General features: G+C 42.2%; 1 protein-coding gene across 5 annotated transcripts in view; it reads left to right on the plus strand.

Annotated features, from left to right (window-relative positions):
• zmiz1a (zinc finger, MIZ-type containing 1a) overlaps positions 1 to 18,402 on the plus strand; it is a 122,272-nt gene that overhangs the window by 20,049 nt on the left and 83,821 nt on the right. For all 5 annotated transcript variants that reach the window (XM_053875296.1, XM_053875298.1, XM_053875299.1 and 2 more), the window contains exon 2: positions 14,574 to 14,675. The gene's annotated coding sequence lies outside the window, so the exon portion shown is untranslated. The remainder of the gene's footprint in view (positions 1 to 14,573; positions 14,676 to 18,402) is intronic.

Consider the following 18,402-nt stretch of genomic DNA (forward strand, 5'->3'; position numbering starts at 1 on the left):
TATGTTTGCACTATTTTTTTTTAATTTCAAAAACATTTATGTTCAATTGCACTCTAGTGTGAATATGCTGTTTATTAATGTTTTCAATGTAAATCTTCTAAATAGTTTCGCAAAATGACTTGGTCTTTCGTGTAATGGGAAACACAAGACAGAAGTCTGTTACGGTGACTCAACAAGAGCTGGTTATGCCAGCACAATGCGTACTTGTACTGGCTACCTTGTTAGCATGTTAGCTTTGTTTTGCTAGACATTGAGGTTGACATTGAATGACGCTGTCATAAAACAGTATTATACGACGCAGTATACTACAACAGGACTATGTACTGTACACTATTGGCATGGGATGGCTATTGCATGTAGCTTACTTGTAGATTGGATGAAAAGGTTGTTGAGAGTTTGCCTCTCACCACTAGTGTTTCAGTGTACTAAGCGTACCTCAGTAACTCATCTCCGTGCTGCACTCAGCTTAGCTGTTTTACGATATACGGAAAAGGTGGTCACTATGGAAAGCAGCTAAAATCACAATCATGTCAAAATAGTAAAACCACCGTCTAAATAATCAATCTGCTATTCAAACAGTTCTCGGCTGCGGCTCCATCCGGAGTAAGCGGTCGGTTGAATATTTCCTCGCCGTGGTTAACATCTGCTATTTTCTTATTAACCCGCATCTATTACACCAAGACCTCAGCTTACTTTTACACTTCCACTGTGAACAATTTAGCAATTTTGTGCCGTCATTATCCTAATTTGCCCAAGTGAAAATAAGGGAAAAAGGCATTGTGTTCCCCGGTGATCAAGTGGGATGTTTGAACGTGGGCCTTGCACCTTCAAGAGAGATTTGATACGTGAGGGCTTGAAGTGTTTTTGATGGAAACTCCATTAATGATTGATAACGAGAGGAGAGCGGTTAAAAATCTCGCTGCTCCAACACTATTAATTATTGAAAGGGCTCCTTGCGTTTTGGTGGCACATAAAATATCAGTGGCAATCGAGCAATCTTGTATTTCTGGTGAGAGAATTAGAGCGGTGTGAAAAATTTCTACTTGTAAAATGAGTAGATATTTGGGGGCTGTTTCAGTAAGGTGTTATTAGAGTTGTCACGATACTAAAATTGCACTCTTGAGGAAAATAATGAAAAAGAAACACCAGCTAACTACGTTTCACTGAATGATAATGCCAAATAAATATGCCTCCTGAGTCCGAGCAGTGGGCACATTTCACATTAGTATTGATACCATGGCTAATATTGTATCCAGATACGGCGTTTGGGTATTGATACACAGAAAAGTGTCAATATTTTTGACAGCCTTAGGTGTTTTTAATTGTAGTATAGGTTCTTTTTATACAGGAGATGTTCTTCAGAGAACCACAGATGCGAGATGGTTGATGAAAAGCAGGTACAGCAGCTACTTGTAAGAAAAATCATCTGTTTTTAAAGATAAAATCTCACTGATCAAAGGTATTTAAACAAAGTGGAAACACTGAACATAATGACTTACAAGTCTGTCATAGGATTTTTAATAAAACAAAAAGGAAGAATTTTCCCCTCACTTTCTCTGTTTCGCTATCTCTTCTTCAAAGGCTGCATTCCGTTCAGTTTTTTTTGGGAGGGGGCGTTCTCCTGCAGATTAAAAAAAAAATCCCGTTGGAAACCCTGAAATGCAATGAAGAGTTTGTGAGTTCTCATCGTCACAGTACATATGAGTCTTGAACTTTGCATCTAAAATCTTTAGCATGACTCAGTCGACATTCATGAGGAGAAGCTCTCACGCGGCACATGTTGAGTATGATGTCGAACGACTGAGTGGAGGTTTGAAGTGATGCTGGAGATTCGTGTCAGCCAGTGTTCGAGTGCGTGTCAGTAGAAGTTCGCCGCAGCCTAGTGCTGATTTGAGCGCCATCCAGACGAACTGACAGGCCTGCAGGGTTCTGTGTGTCATCGCCAAGGTTCCCGTCAGTACTTTCAGCAGGAAATCTCTCAGAAGCCACCGCCGTACTTCCACACTGGAGACCTGATTAAGTCTTTTATGCTGCATGTGGCATCCACGAAGCAGCGCGCTCGGGCCACTCCGCACAAAGTGCTCTGAGGCTCCTTCAAGGCACGCGAGAGTGGATATTTTCATGATGCATCAAGCATGTGGAGCCTCTGTGAAGGTAATGATTATTGGCCAAGAGCGGAAAGCGCCTGGAAGCATTTTTCTCTGACGATGCCTCCCTGTTTTTGTGCCATCTAAGTGACACTTTCATTTGCAAGTGTCAGTTTTCAAGTTATTCATTTATGACAAAATGGAACCTTACTGCAGGAATAGCTCTTTGGTTGCAAGAGGGAGCGAGGAAAACTGGTGCACAGAAACTCTTGGTGACTTCTTACACCTGGTGTTTTTCAAACAATGAAATAATGAACTCTGTTTCACATTTGTTTCATGAAATGAAGAAATAGTGAAGTAGTTTGCTAATAACACTTTTTTTTGCCCTCGTTCCAGGTACATTTTTGAATAGAAAAGGGTTTCTACTTCGCCACACAATAGACAGTGATAGCTTTGGAATAGGAGGTAGTGGTGCATTGTTTTCCAGGGTTGAGTCAAGACTGGCTTCAGTCAGAGGGAAAACAATTGGAAGGATGGCAAACAATGAAAACAACATCTCTGTTTTTGCAGCGTAGATTTCTCTCTCAACTGGAGGTCTCTGCCAAACTTAGTGCAACAGTGTGGTGTCTTTGTTTCGTGCCCCACTGTATGACACTCTCTCTTTGTTTAGCAGCTATTAAAGTGGTGTTTGTGAAATGTGATCTTAAGTATTGTTTGAATTTAGTTTGGGTTTAGACATTTGTTTGTCTTGTTGGGTGAAAACCGGGATGGACAACAATACACAACAAACAAACCATTTTCTATGATGATCATTTTGAGTAAACTCACACGACTGGGAAGTGAACAAATGTTCCATTTGTGAAGTAGTTTTAAAAGTAAGCCCACACAATATGCTTTGCTTTACTCGATTTTTTTCCCAGCAGACGTCACGGATCTAGTGCTTCCATGTGACCGCTGAAAGGTTCATGGAATCGATAACGTGCTACGCTGTATAAATACCACAGCGCTGATGTACTCCATGGCGCGACCTCTTTACTGCGGTTATTAATTTCCTCAAGGAATGAGGAAGTATGTTTTTGACTGTGTCTGAGAGGGTCGTGTATTTCTATTTCCTCAAGACCCTGCTACGAAGGCTCAGTGAATTAAGTTTGTTTCACACCCGATAGATTTGTTGATTTTACCCGCTGCGCTGGAGAAAACCATGGACTAAAACACCAATAAGCAATATTTCGAATGAATAAAAGTGTTGGCAAAAATGAGGACAAACCTTTGAATTGAGGGAGAACGAGCACATAACCACTGCACAAATCAGCATGACGTCGTATGGTTTCTTGTTCACGTATTGAAATGTGGCAACAAGCTGGGAGGTCACGTGAGTCAGTTTTGTTATTTTTATACTTCAGTTACTGATCTTTTTGGAGAGTTAAGACCTCAAAGTAGTTGCTGGCATGATGCGGAATTGGCTATCTTTCAGCAAAGCAGCCATTTTGTAAACTTCAACTGAAGATTACTCGGTAAATATGAACGTATAAAATGTAATTTTGATGTGAAGCAGTTTTGATCTCGGAATAACACCCGTTAAAATATACAGTCTTTAGATATTTAGGTATTGTGGTTAGCATTTAGCTTCTTCTCAAAGCCTTATCTGTCATAACTGGATAATGATAAGTTAAATGCTGACTCTTGCTGATCTTATTAACATTTTTGGATTCACATTTCATCTTTGTCGTCAATCTTCTCCTACTTTGGATATTTTTTACTTTTTTCACTGTAGAAATGAGGCTGTTTCCAGTATCAACAGTTTTCCGTCCCCTAAGTGATCGGCTGATGGCTGCCTTCTCCATAAAGTCATTGATGTGTCACTGTAGCGGTGAGGCAGCATGTGCTGCCCATCTTGTGTCAACAGCAGTGTATTTACATAAGCTGCTTCCTGCCGCCTGCCCGTCCTGGGAGCACCAGGAGCTGCAATAGTGAGGCGGTGTGATTAGATTTACAGATGGAGATTAATGTGAACAGAGGTAATAATACAAAGGCATAAAGCACAAAGAAGAGCCGGAAGCACTGTGCTTGACCTTTGTGAACGGTGATAATGATGCTCCAGTCTGACGCACTCCTGCTGGGCCTGTAGTCAGTTGAGACAACACTATCATAGTCTGGGTGTGTTTACAGGTACGGTGGTCGGCTTGAGTCCGAATGTTTGACTTCACTAATCTGTTGATGGCATGTATGAAGCTGTTAGAACATATCAAGCTACAAAGTGAGGGAGATGAGCGAACGCACTCGCCGTCTCCACACACACAGATAGCTTGTGCTCAGGAGCTTTCTTCAAGTAGGAAGTGAAACCTGTCTGTCCTTTTGTCTGTCTTCCCATCTGTCCTCGCTCTGCAAAGCATCAGCAGGGTTATTAGAGGAGCCCTATGGCCGCCACTGATAAGGGCCATACCGGCACTACCACTGACAGCATTCCCCGCCTGCGTGGCAAACACAAGTGGCGGCCTGGCTGGGGGATTACTGCCTGCTGCCATTTCTGCTGATGCCTTTCTTTATGTTATCCTCTCCAGTCAGATGTGCCTCGTTTGAATTACTTGGCTGATGTTGTGGAAATGGAACTCGACTCAAAATTTCTACCTGCATACAAATGAAGGCAGGCGCACATGCCTGCAGTGCTCAAGCGCGCACACACCAATGCGCAATTTGTTGCGGTACATGTGACGATCATGTACCAGCTGGAATTCCATTTGTCTTCGCCAACATTCTTAACCATGAAAACCTGGCGTGTTAAATGTATTTTTCTTGAAGGTTTGACTTCTATCAGGAGAGCGTTTCCTGCTGAAAGTCCGTTGGTCAAGGAGGGAGCAGATGTGTAATGATATTTCCAATAAGGTCAGCACGTGTTGCCGTTGTTTTGAAGTGAGTTTTTCTGTCGAAGCTAACGAAAGAGACGCCGAGATGTTGCGATAATATTTTTTTTTGTTTTTTTCAAGGCAGACGACTTAGCAACATTTTGCTACGGGAAGCCGTAACATACTCAACACCAATACAGCACACAAAGCAATAAAACAACATGATTCAAGAATCACGGCCAAAGCTGTCCCACTTGTCACTTTGAACCCTGGTAGTTTCGATCAAAAATAACAGCATTTTGTTGGCTGTGTCTGAACTATATTAGGTTGGAATGTTATCACCATTTTACTGGGCGATATTTCAAATTAATTCATGATTTTCTTGAAATGAAGCATCATTGCTATACTGTGTAGTGTATAATACCATTAACAAAAATGTCTGTTTACATCATCCATAAAATAAGGCCTGAATAAAAACTTAAGATAAGAATCCATTTAAATTGTATGTGCTCAAAAAATCCTTGCAACCTGGCTGAAGTTGTAGGTGCTGGTGGGCATCATCTGCTTCTGGTGCAAGTATGCAGCCTCAACCTGCTCTCAGAGGACGGACACTGGAACCGTTTCTGAAATGAAACAGCACATTATACAAAGTAGTCAGCGTGACTGCTCCACGAGCGAAGGGACATAGCTTAGCCTAGTGGCCGACGACCAGTGCAGGGATTTGAAGGGTACATTTTTATGCTTTGTTTTTTTCAGAGATAGATAGAAAAAATGCAGTGCACACCTGGTTCTACTTCGCAGTGAAGAAATGCATTTAACCATTGACGTGATGGTGTTGTCTGACATTGCAGTTTTGAACAGCGATTGATGAATCATACTTTCTTTCTACAGTCACATGAAAATACATTTATTATTATTTTTTTTTTTTACAACTGAATGCTAATCCTCCAAAATCAAACACTTCCAGAGCTCTTTTCTTATTCAGCCGGGATATTTCATGAAAACCCATTTTTTGAATGAACTATACTTGCGAAAACAGTATGTTACTTTAGATGATGTTTTGAGTGGCTATAGGAATATCTGTTTATATTTTGAATTAAGTCCACGTGTGTCACTTTTCTGTTGGACAAAAACATGGTGTTTCACGATCAGCCTCTTCCGCTTGTTTCTTGCTCCTCCAGGTTCCCCACTGCTGGTGGGCACCTCACGGACGCATTAATGCACACAGGCCCGGCTGTGTCGAAGAGTGGCTGTGTTACTGTCGTGCTACTGAGTGGAGCTTTACTCTGGTAATTGATCCTGTTCGGTACGCGGGAGGAGAGAGAGGGAGGCCCTAAGTGTTGTCAGTTTGCTGCATTAATTTTTCAGCCATGGCCAGCGAGGCTGAAGAGATAGAGGAGGGGCTCATGCACTGATCCTAATGCACTGCTTTGTCTGTCTGCAATTATTCTGCTGTTTATAAATGCTCACTCTAAACTCTGCTCCTTTCAGAATCAATTACAAGTGATTTTTCTGCACCGTCCGAGCCAAGCCTCCCGCTGATGACATATTTGTTTTCCACTGTCTGGTCTTAGGGTTCAAACACAGCCTTCTGGTGGTTCAGTGCCTCTTTGTCCTCGTGTTTGTGCCGTCTTATGTGGTACAGTATGTGCAACTGATAAGAGACAGACCTCACTCTGTGCTTTTTGGTCCCAGCTCTGGGCTTGGACTCACTGATGATATCACCAAACAAGCTGAAAAGCTAAAGATCTGTTTGCTATGGAAGAGATTATTACTAGAGTTAAAATGCGCCTATCCTTCGAACCAATGTGAGGGGAAGGACACTGCTGCGGGATTTCTGTGTCATTCAAAACCCTGTTCGTCTCATGAGTCATGAAGAGGTGCTCAGAGTCACAGTGGACGTCACAGCTGACATTTGCAGTCATGAGTCACATTTCTTGCTTTTATTTGATACTTCAACGGCGACTTGCGCATGACACATATGATTTTGCCTGGGAGATGTAAATTAGCTGGGCAGCAGCTCTGGCTGGCCGCAGATGTCATGCAAAGCATCTAAAAATGTTGAGTGACGATGGCTTATGTAGAACACAGCGTGAGGGAGAGCAGCCTGCGGCCCGTGCTGGAGTTAAATTATGATCAGCGGAGTTACAGGATCCACAGCGAAGCGCCCAGGGAGCAGGAAGTTCCTAACTCCTAAATAGCAAGGGTGGGTCACATGCATGGGGGCGGGGGGCAAATCGCCCCTCGGGGATTTTTCAACAATAACTCCACTTAGCTTGGCAGTGACAACACATATTCACTTTTCTAATCCAAACAATGTCTGTAAAATCAACAAGGTTACAGGTCAATGTTCTCAATAGCTTATTAGGAATAGAAGGCTTTAATAAACAAACAATACAAAGGCTTCAGTTCTAAAAATGTGGTGCGAATGTGATGCGACACAACAGACTGTGATTCAATGTCTGTGGGATTATATTTATTGAAGTATTTGTTTCTCAATTTGTGTCCGCCATACAAGGGCACAGGACTTTTCATTGTAAATAATGCATAAGAAATTGTTTTGCATGATTAAATGTGCGTTGTCCAGTCCAGACAGACAATACAGGGAACATGCATATAAGCCACAGAGTCACTGCTAATCCATAGAATGGTGTGTGGTCTTTCCTTATCTTAATTTCTTATATAATTTTGTACAATAGCATTGCCATTCGACTTAAGTTACATTGTCTATGACTAGGTTGTCCAACAATTCAAACACAAGTCACAGGACGATAAAAGTGAGGGGTTATTGAACAGCCTGTAAATGACCTTCTTTGACAGGAGAAAAAGGAGCTTCAACAGAATCTCGTGTCAGTGTTCCTTTTTAATTATTTAAGGCTAATTTTAGCTTCTTTGTGGTTAGCCTCAAAATACATTAATTGTCTGACTCAAGACACGAGGCAGTCTTCTTCAAGGGCAAATATCTTTCATAAAATTTCCCTGCACTTAAATCACTTTTAAGAATTTTACAGATTAATTCATGACATTTATCTCCTCTGTCTGGATTGTCGAAGTAAAAAGCTTGAGGTTTGTAAGTAGGTTGGTGTATCATGATGTGTTGTTTTTCCCTGTTCTTTAAATGACTTTTGAATTTGATTTCAACTGCATATATTTCACGTAAACAATCGTGGCGCACTGCCACAGCTGAAATGAAATGGGCCATGCCTTTAGAAAATGATCTTTCTGTAAAAGATCAAATCTCACGTGCTCAAACGTATTAAAATAAAGTGTCAAAACAAGCAGTAACACATAACAGATCATGTTGGTGGAGATGATTACAGTGATTTGTGCTATGTTTTCAACAGGAAAATGGTGGAAACCATGTATTTATAACTCATGTGGGCCACATGAAACTGACTTTGCAGGGTTGAGTTGGTTGTTGAGCTTTGCCCTCATGACAAATTAAAAAAAAAGTTCTTAGCATGAGGTCACTATGGACTCAAATAAACAGAGTGACATCAGGTGAATACTATGCAGTATTCAACAGCAATCCATGATCAGGTTGCAGGGCAGCAGTCTGTCAGCAAAATAACCTAGATTCCCATCTTCCTCAAAACCTCCTGTTGGACTTCCAGGCGGGCGTTTGTAGGAAAACCGGGATGCTCGATCTCTGCAACCTGTGTTTTTTCCCAATGCGACACCAGGCGAGGAAGGTGTACGTAACAGTCGGTGCATATGCGCAGACTAACTGGAGAAACTCCAGTTAATCCTGGGGGCGAGACTTCCTCTCACCTTCTCAGTCGTGCAACAGATGTTTGTCCTCCATCGGGCTGGACTCCGGTGATCCAGACACCCTCCTGCCTGCTCCGCTAGCCAGGACAGGCCCTTCACCACTCAAAAAGCATGATTGCATTCTTGAGCTATTCCACCCCCTTCTTCAGAACAAGAGCCCTCCGCATCTCTCTCCCTTTCAAGTAGTGGCTGCCGGCCGCGTTTCCTCTTTGAAGATGTAATCTTGGAAAACACTGAGACATCTCTGGGATTATCTTAAATGTCTTCAGTATGTCAACAGCCCAGCTCGGTCGCAGAGCAGTTCTGGCTGTTTAAAGGGGTCGGCTATGATGACAGCCGAGGAAAATGCCACACCGTCGAGGTAATCACAGGGTCAACTCAGCTGACTCCATTCAGGGCCAAAACACCCACTGGTTAGAAGTGGATGATAACAGACACAATGAAATGATGTATTTCCCCATGTGGCAGCGCTGTGTTTACAATTCAAGGTAATGGTAGGCAATGAAGCGCTCAGCAACAGATGCTGTTGGAGCTGACCTGGGCCACGTCTCGACTTCTGATTCTCTCCAGGGTGTTTCAAATGAAACTACATGATTAATTCAGTGTAGCGGCCTTCCCCTTGTATGAAGTACCTCTCTGACTAGTCTAAATTGAATTTCCTACATTGATAAATACTATAGAATAATATCCCTTTAATTTAATCAGAATAATCATTGTATTCTTTCACCTGTTAACAGTTACCACAATATTGAGTTTTCTTTCTCTCATCATTTCATCTTGTTTCCTGGAGATTTGTTTTCATAAACCGATATATCCAATACTCTCCGCTTATATTTATGGCTACCCTGTGTTTTATAGCTTGACAGTTTCTTCTTATAATTTACCATAACATTTTATCATTTTTACCATTCAATTGTCGTTTTGTCTGTATCCTACTTATCTTCTGTTTTTGTATTCGATGTCATGTTATACAGTACATGGTTCTGCCCATGTTTTTTCAGTCTCTGCCTCTCCCACTCCCCTGCCACCAGTGCCGCATAACCACAGAAGAAGACAGGATTAGCATAGGTAGTGGAACTGACTCGTCAACGGGGACCACGATCGCAAGGTCCACCAAGGAGAATTTGCGTTTTCATCTCAATTTCAGCAAAATGACTGAAGAGAAACACACTATAGCACTACAATGAAGGCACTAAGTACTGTCAGAATCAGAATCAGAATAGAATTTATTGCCATGGTCAGTGGGGGTCCCACCAACTAGGAAAGTGCTTCGAAATAAAGGGCTGTTTATAAATAAAAATAAAAATAACCCACGAACAACAAAGGCTGACCGTGAATGATAGTAAATATAGGGCATCCTATTTCTCACAGGTTTCAGTTTTGACACATCTCTAGCTAAAGCTAAAGAGAGTCAAGACCATTGATCAGGTTGAGACCAAACTCAATACAGAACAGACACTCTGTTCCAATGATGGCATCTATCTTGATTTATTTCAGAAAATAACTACCACTTCAGTGTTTTACATGACTAATAGATTCTGCATTCAGTCTTGTTCTCATTTAATGAAACCTTTTTATGCATATAAGACAAAAAAAAGAGATAGAGTGAGATACAGCAGCTTGTTAATAAGGAGAGCTGCCATCCATTGGATACTGTTGAAGTCTGACTGTTGTTTTCAGTAGTTATGGCGTCTGGTTGGCTTCATCAGATTCTTTACCCATTTTAGGATTTTAAATTACTGACGTTCGCTTTGTGCTGTTCTCGATCATCCTTTCATCATGTTTTAATGTCCTTTTCTTGAGTGCTGACGTCACAAAGAGAAGTCACAACTGTGGTGATGAGGCAAAGTTATTGTTGGTAAGAGGAAGATTTATTCTCCCCAATGCAGAAGCAAAGGAGTGGGCACTCTCTAAAAAGATTTTAGACTTTATCATCCTATCAGATGCTATCAGGAGGAGATTTTAGGAAGGGCAAGTACTCGGAAACAAAATCAGAGCGCGCCTGTCTAGGGAACATGTTGTTATCATAATTACCTGCTGCGCGATGACTGCAGCACCGGCGTTGATGTTGACGCCGGGCTGCCCTCTTCTCTCCCCCCCGACAAGGCAGTCTTGTGTGGGCTGCCGCCTGTGTCGACGTCTCTTTGTGTTCTGTTCTCTCTGTGTGTTGTTCCTTCGTCGACTGCAGGCCAAAAAACACAAATATTGTTTTGGTGAGATCTGGCTCCACGATTTGGTCGGGATTGCGTCAATGTGTGCGTGCGGGTGCTGGCAGGCTCGCCGGCTGCTCCCAGGAGCCGAGACACAACCGAAACCTCATTTTCTCTGTTTCAAGCAACGTACACTCTGGCGGGGCGGGAGGGCTGGGACCCGCTTTGCATGGGCTTTTTATTACAAATGATGTTTTTGAAAGAAATGCAGCCTCCTCACTGCTGGCATTTGAGCCGGAGGAAATAGCGGATGATGATATCAGAGCTGGAGCGAGTGAAGGAGAGCGAGCGAGAGCACTCAAGTTGAAGAAACACTTGACCTGTTTGTTTTGGTAAAATGGTATTCCTCTGCTAATTTCCTCCTGATAAGTATCTGACAGCTCAAAGCAAAGTGTTTTATCTTGGCCAGAGGGAAATGGCTTCTCCAGCGCGTGGTCCCGATCGATGTCAGAGACTCTGCTGCTTTAAATTGCATTCTCTTGTTTTTTTTTAAAGGTCTTCTATTAGCATACAGGTAATCAATTACGTATATTAGTCTTCTTTTCGCTTAAGATGGAGCTTTTGCTCTGGTTTCCTTCCCCTCTGCAGACACTCCAGCGCCTTCCTCCTCCAGCTAACATCATTGACTGGTGTTTGCTGTGTTGGGGGGCATTGATTTTTACTGCTCTGGCCCCCCCCCCCCCTCCTCTGCTTTAGCAGTTGATGAGTAGTGTTAAGAGTTCCAGGGACAACACGACCTCGCTTTAAGTTGATGAGGTCGGCTTTTACAACCCTGGTTTTCCTCCGCCATTCACAGGTCTGTGAGCATTTGAATGAGTCGAGCCTCTCCAGTCTGTGATCCCCCCCCCCCCACACACACACAAGAAAGCTAAATAAACATCAGGGCATTAAGAGCTTTGTCATACTTCACGGCGTGTGAAACACTTTGTCACCAAACTGGCTCATTGTCAAATTACCTGCTCTGTTAATAGAGTCAATGTCAACATGAACTTGTGGCGGGAAAGTTGGAGATTGTTGCGTTACACACGCCGTAACGAAACCTCATTTAACTGGATTGGTCTCTTTGAAGATTTTATTGCTGCCTCTTATCACGACGATAAAAGACTTCACACTTCTGACAGGGATAAAATAAAAACCTGGAGTCTGCCGGCGCTGGTACTCAGCCTTTCACTGCAATATTCAGCACATTATTAAGGAACACATTGCTCTGTGCTGTGCAGCTCTCAGCGCCATCTGTAGTGCTCCGCTCAAGTGGTAGCAATTTTCTTGTAGTCTGGTGTCTCTCATGTGTTATTACAAGTGAAACTCGATTGCGGATCTCCCCTCAATGTTCTCGTGAAGTCACCTCAAGGTTTACGTTGCTGCTCCTCTTCACTGTTGGTGTTGACGCTCTTCGGTGCTGGTCATGGTTGTGATGGACTGTCACTTTTCTTCAGCCAACCAATAGTGAACTTTGCTTGGGAGGCTACAAGAGTATAGCCTCCTCAGTCATTTCCTGGACACATCAAGATGAAACAGATGGAGAATTCATCCACATACATCTTTTCTATGTTTGTATATTTTACATGTTGGGGCTGGTTCATACATTATTCAGTAATGTGGAGATCTGGACGACGAGTGACACATGGCTGTCGTTCACGTTTGGCTTGTCCCTGAAAAGAAATATCAAGGGCCTATATTGGATTCCAGATGACGGATTAACAGTAAATATTGAAGTCAGATATTGTGTCCCTTCAGAGAAGGGTAAGACGGTTGTGAAATTGTTACCAAAAATTTTTAGCTTTTATTTATTTTTTATTTTTTTCATAATGAAGAAGTTGTCATTAACATAACTAATACATATATTATAATTCTATATATTTTTTACTTAATAAATACCTATAAATAATAGTTATTGCCAAACAAAATGTAAATTAAAAATGGCAGAGAACTGTATTCTTCTGTTTAGACACAGATAAATCCAAGTTCAGGACTGGCTTTAGAGGCGCTGCCTCTCACACGCGCAAAAAAAGCCTTTTCAGAGTATCATTTTGTTTTTCAGAAAAAGTCAACAAATACTTTATAATCACAACACTGCATAGTGCACATATTTAAAACGTATTTAATGCGATAATATTCTGGTAAAGAAGTAGCACAAAACTGATAAAAGCAAGTTGTTTTTGCTTTTTAAGAGGGTCCATTTGTGCGTGTTATAGCGGTGTAATATCGGCCTAATAGGCTTACCTGTCATCGCTGTATGAGACATCGCGCCTGTAAATCACATTTGTCTGCGACACCTGCTCGCCTCACCGCGTATTTATGGGTTTCTCCTCCGCCCTGTGTCTTTCTTTTCTGGACTGGCTCCAAGACCAAGCCTTCTTCCCACAGTATGTTCTTCACCAGGGTCCTGTCCCCTCTCGGATTAAACGCACGAGCAGGTGTTCAGATATATGGGCGAGGGGCCTCAGCAGTCATAGATACACCCCATCTGTTTAAAACCTCCATACATTGTTATCCGATCGTCGGTCGTACATATTTTACATTCATGGTACATTCCCTTGACCAAGCAACACTAAAATCTCCTTTTACTTTAATATAATTAAATAATTTTTCATCATTAAAACCATTTCATATTATTTAGAAAATTTAGTGTGCTAAAAAAATATATATAATTTTCATTTTATTGTCATTTTTTTTTACTACCTTTATTATTTACAACAAAAAAGTGCTTGATAGAAAAAAAAAATTGAAGTAAAGAGTGAAAACATACTCGGACATATGAGCTAAAATGATTGTTGATTAGTTCAATAAATATAGTGATAAAAATAGGAATGATATCTTTAGAAAGAAATAAAATAACTCATTAAAAACAAATGTGTTTTGGGATTTTTGATAAAAAATATTTTTTATGTCAGTATCAAGATTGCAAAAGTAGAAAGAAATATCATTGTTATATCGATATTATGAACTGCATTAACAATGCATTAACAATAAAGTCTTGAATTGCAACAAAATTTCAGTTAATTGAACCCCAGATCTGGTTTCATTTAATAAGCGTGTGCACTAATGTTACTCGGTGCCAAATGACATATGCAAATGTTAGTGTGAGCAGCTGGCGTGACTCTAGACACGTGGTGATACAAGATACCACAGAGTTTATTCATGCTGCAATGCTATTAAAAGTTAAAGAAATTCTGGGAAATTTTGGGGGGCCAGAAATTTGACGCGGCTCATCGAATGCGCTGCAGTGACGGCCCTTTATCGGGGTGTAAAAGGGCGCAGCGGAGTGGTGAGGCGATATCAAGAGAGGTGTATTACGGCAGTGAATCTGGCCGCGGCGTGTGTAATGGACTCTGGAAGAGGCTGACCAAGCGGCAGGCTGCTGATAACCTTTAGGAAGGACATTGTTCCTGTGTGATGGGGGGTGGGGTCATGCTGGGGGGATATAAGGGGCTGCTGCAGTACGATGGTGGGCACAGTTGTTCATTGGTTCGTTGGATCTCAGTCAGGGTTAGAAGCTAAAGTAAATGGAGCTGTATAGCAGAACTCCCCGGTGACTTCCTGCATGCATTTTTCAACACTAAAGGTCTATTTCTCTGTGATACATTTGTCCTCTGACTGAACTGGGCCCTTCTATTAAAACTAATTTAACAGCTTTTTCTTTGTCTTCTCTCCCCCTGTAGATCGTCCCTGGTTTCAGCGAGGGCCCACGTGTGAGGAATACATGAAGGGCGGGACAGGGAGGGAGCGGCGACAACAGCGTCACAACCTCCACGGTCACACAGGTAGAGTTGGTTTTCCACTGCTTGGTGCTCATTCAGCCTCTCAGTCGTCCGGTGACTGTTATTCCTTCCTCCCCCCCCAACACATCGGACACTTCTGGCACGCAAAGGCAGAGTGAGGGAGCAATGTGGCTGGTTTTGATTGGACCCTCCTGGGCTGGAGGCTGCTGTGGAACTGGGAATTGAGCTGTCTGCAGCTGCTGTTTATGAGGAGCTGTGCAGGATCCTGTTTGGCTCTGATTGAAGAAATCCGGCCAGTTCCTGCTGAGAAGCCCCAAGCCCATGTCAGTGCGTGAGGAGTGGGATGGACTATGATTTAGACGATAATTTTCCTATTTTAACTCAGCGCGGGGGAGCGATGAGGCGCGTGATATGAATCTCTGCTCAGCACCTCTCAAGCAGTGTGTCACTTGAACCTGTGACAACTTATCAACACCACTAAAAGGAGGGGAGCCCAATAAAGGAACAATCTTCATGGTCCTCTTACGGTGTCCTGTCTGGGGTTGCAGAAGATCCGCCCTAGTCACACCTGTACTCTATGAGTCCCGGGTCACCTCATCAGTGAAGCTCATACCTCTTCTCCTTGTATGTGGTCACTCCATCTCCAACAGTTTTCATCAGACATGTCACCTGTCTCTTCGCCACAAACCATCTGACCTCCCTATCTTTGTCTCTAGACGTCAATACACGAGCTCTTCGTCTTTTCTTGTGACTCCGAATGAAAACATCTTCAACTCTGCCTCCTCTAACTCTGCTTCTTGTGCTACTGCTTCTTTACCATGCTTCATGACAGCTCTCACTACTGTCCTACAAGAGACATCTTTCACTCTGACTGCTACTTTTCTCTAACAGAGCACCTATGCCTGTCTTCTCTGTCCGTTCCACCCTGTCTGCACTCCCCACGTGTTGCTTTGGAAGGTCCAGATCATGTATGTGTGCATATCATTTATTATTGGACAGTGGAGTCTCAACGCTCAGTATCTGCATTACATTTTATTTTTAACTCAGTTTTATTCCACACAGGGATCAGATCTGCCTTAAAGTCGTGGTTGAATGGAAAAAATGAATAAACCGATAAGTCAAAAGTCAAGACGAATCCAGTGTTTGAATGAAAGAAGTTTATTTCAGTTAAAGAATAAGCAGCCCTTTTTTGATTCAACTTTTATAGAACCACAGAACCTATTTATTTATATTAACAAAATATATTATTTTATTAAATGTCTTTTCATTGGTATACATTATACATATATATATAAATATATATATATATATATATTTTAAATTCAATGTCTGCCACCGCACGTCGGATGTTACTTGTGTGTGTCTATGTATAAATATATATGTAGTATTTTTTCTTCTTTATGTTTTATTAGCTGAATAATATATTAATGATGATGTTAAAAAGAATGTTTATTGCCAAAAAATAAATGACAAGGGGAACATTGCTGAAAACATATTGAGAACCACAATGATAAACTGTTCTTCAAGATGTCCTTTAAGTGCCACTGTTTGATCTAGTTATATCTTCAGACGCCCCCTGTAGTCCAGCAAAACCCAGCCCACCTTAAATAACTGCAGATCCTGCTTCCAGGGATTAAGAGTGAGGATTGCGGCGCGAGGTGTGGGTGAGATGCAGTGAATAAATAAAAAAATAAAGTGCTGGTTAATCTTCTGTGCAGCAGCCTATGTGTGTTGGTGTGCAAGCACTGAGCAATGCTGCCACCCCAGGAACATCTGCCTGGCACACAAACACACACTCAGCCAGACACACACATGCGCGACTAGAAGGGATCAGCCAAAGCGATTACTGCACGGACGTCAGAGCATAGAAAGCGACAGGTTTAACACACAGACACACAAATAGACTGACTATAGGCAGTTACAAGTCGTGCGCTGCAGCGGAAGGCGAGACAGCGCCAGTCGACAGAACAGAGAGCTTGACAACACACAACTGCAGACACTTGAAAGTACAAGGAGACAAGTTTTACTGGGTTTCTCTGCTGCTGTCGCTCGGTATTCATCTTGTTTGCTATCCGTGGCCTCACTTTATTTTTCCTTCTGCCTGTCTCGCATTAACTCATCCACAGAGCACCAACAGTTGATCAAACGGCTGCGCAATAGAGACTGAATTTGGCCAGACAGCTCACCAGGATGAGTAATGTAGAGTTCCGCCAGCTTAATTTGTTCAGAAAGCAATGGGCTTTCTAAACAACGCGATACAGGAGTTCATCCTTCGCTCCTTTAATTTGAGTCTGTACTTTTAAAATGTACAGACACAAAATACGGTTGTTGCCCCGCGTCGCTGGGAGAGATTCATTTCCCTGGGAATGTTGTTTTTAAGACAGCTAAGGGAATGTAATGGTTTTGATTCTTGGTTTCTTGACTGAGTGGATTCACGGTGGAGTCATTGAAGAAGCCACAGCATTTACATTTGGCTGCACATTTTTGTGTAATGATGTCTCATGTTCGACCGCTTATTGGGAGCAGCAATCCCTGGGTACTTCAGTCAGATCGGATTGAGGAATCCAGAGACACTCCCAAGACAGAAGAGTGTGGATGTAATCTCTTCATCTGGTCTTGGATTGGACTTCTAACAACTTGTCGGGTACTGAGATACTAGACAGGATGTATTGGAGAACACGTCCAGGAATGCCTGGGAATTCACCCCTGTCTTGCCTCTTACCAACATTCATTAATAAGGTCACTTACCTCGGAAGTTAGGGGTTGAGTTTCAGCATGTCACAGGGCAAAACTGAAATGCATTATGGGAGATGATGCATTTCAGTTTCACTTGAAGGCTTTTAAAATGTCAGCTGCTCTATAAGAGTCAAACCCAGGTCCCACCCACACAGAAACGTAGTGCAAGGTTTCCACCAGGAAAAAAGGAATGGAATGTAGCCAATCTAGAAGTGAGTGAGAAACGGAGGGGGATGTTCATTTATTGTCAGTTGCTGACAATAAAAAGGTTTGTTTTTAATCATGAGAAGTAAATCCGTCTCCAATCCAAGCCGGTCCATCTCTTCATATGTCCGACCCGAATGCGTGACTTGAATTCCGCAAGAAATAGACATCAGTCAATATGAACTTTCTTTTCGGAGTTTTCCCTGAAAAACACTGTCATGTTCATGTCCACCTCCATGATGTGTTATGTGTTATCCGTTTGTTTCGATGTTTCCACTTTGTTTTAATACGATCACGTGACAGTTCATCTTTTAAAATGGATCATTTTTCCAATGGTGTTGCGGCTTTAAGCCATGCATGGTGGAAACCCTAGAGTAGGTAAGCGGGTCTGAGCGTGGATGATTTTGAAAGCGCTGGTTACTTTTTAAGGTTGGAAAAGCTCCGTATGGTTTTTGCTTTAATGACCTTGCTGGAACAAATGTGTTTATTGTCAACAATGTGCTTACTTGTGAGTCGCACGTCAGCTGCCTGTAAAATGACTTTCAAATCTTCATCTAATCATCAGTTGTGTCAGACATGTATTTGTACACATCTACTTGTCGGCTTTAGGCTGTGTAGCTTGAGTTATAGCTCTCACCAGCTAAGTGTTAATGTTCGTAGACACAACGAGACCCATGAGGCCCAATGTTTGTTCGCTAGTAAACGTGGTCGTCTCTCTCGTAGCCAGGAATGCAGATGATTGTTGACTTTTGTAAAAGCAGCTCGACCAGTGAAGCAACTGGGGATGCAGAGAGGAAGTGCCCGGTGTGTAAACTTTATAGCAGCATTT

The sequence above is a fragment of the Synchiropus splendidus genome, chromosome 9 (assembly GCF_027744825.2).
Source record: "Synchiropus splendidus isolate RoL2022-P1 chromosome 9, RoL_Sspl_1.0, whole genome shotgun sequence".
NCBI lineage: Eukaryota > Metazoa > Chordata > Actinopteri > Syngnathiformes > Callionymidae > Synchiropus > Synchiropus splendidus.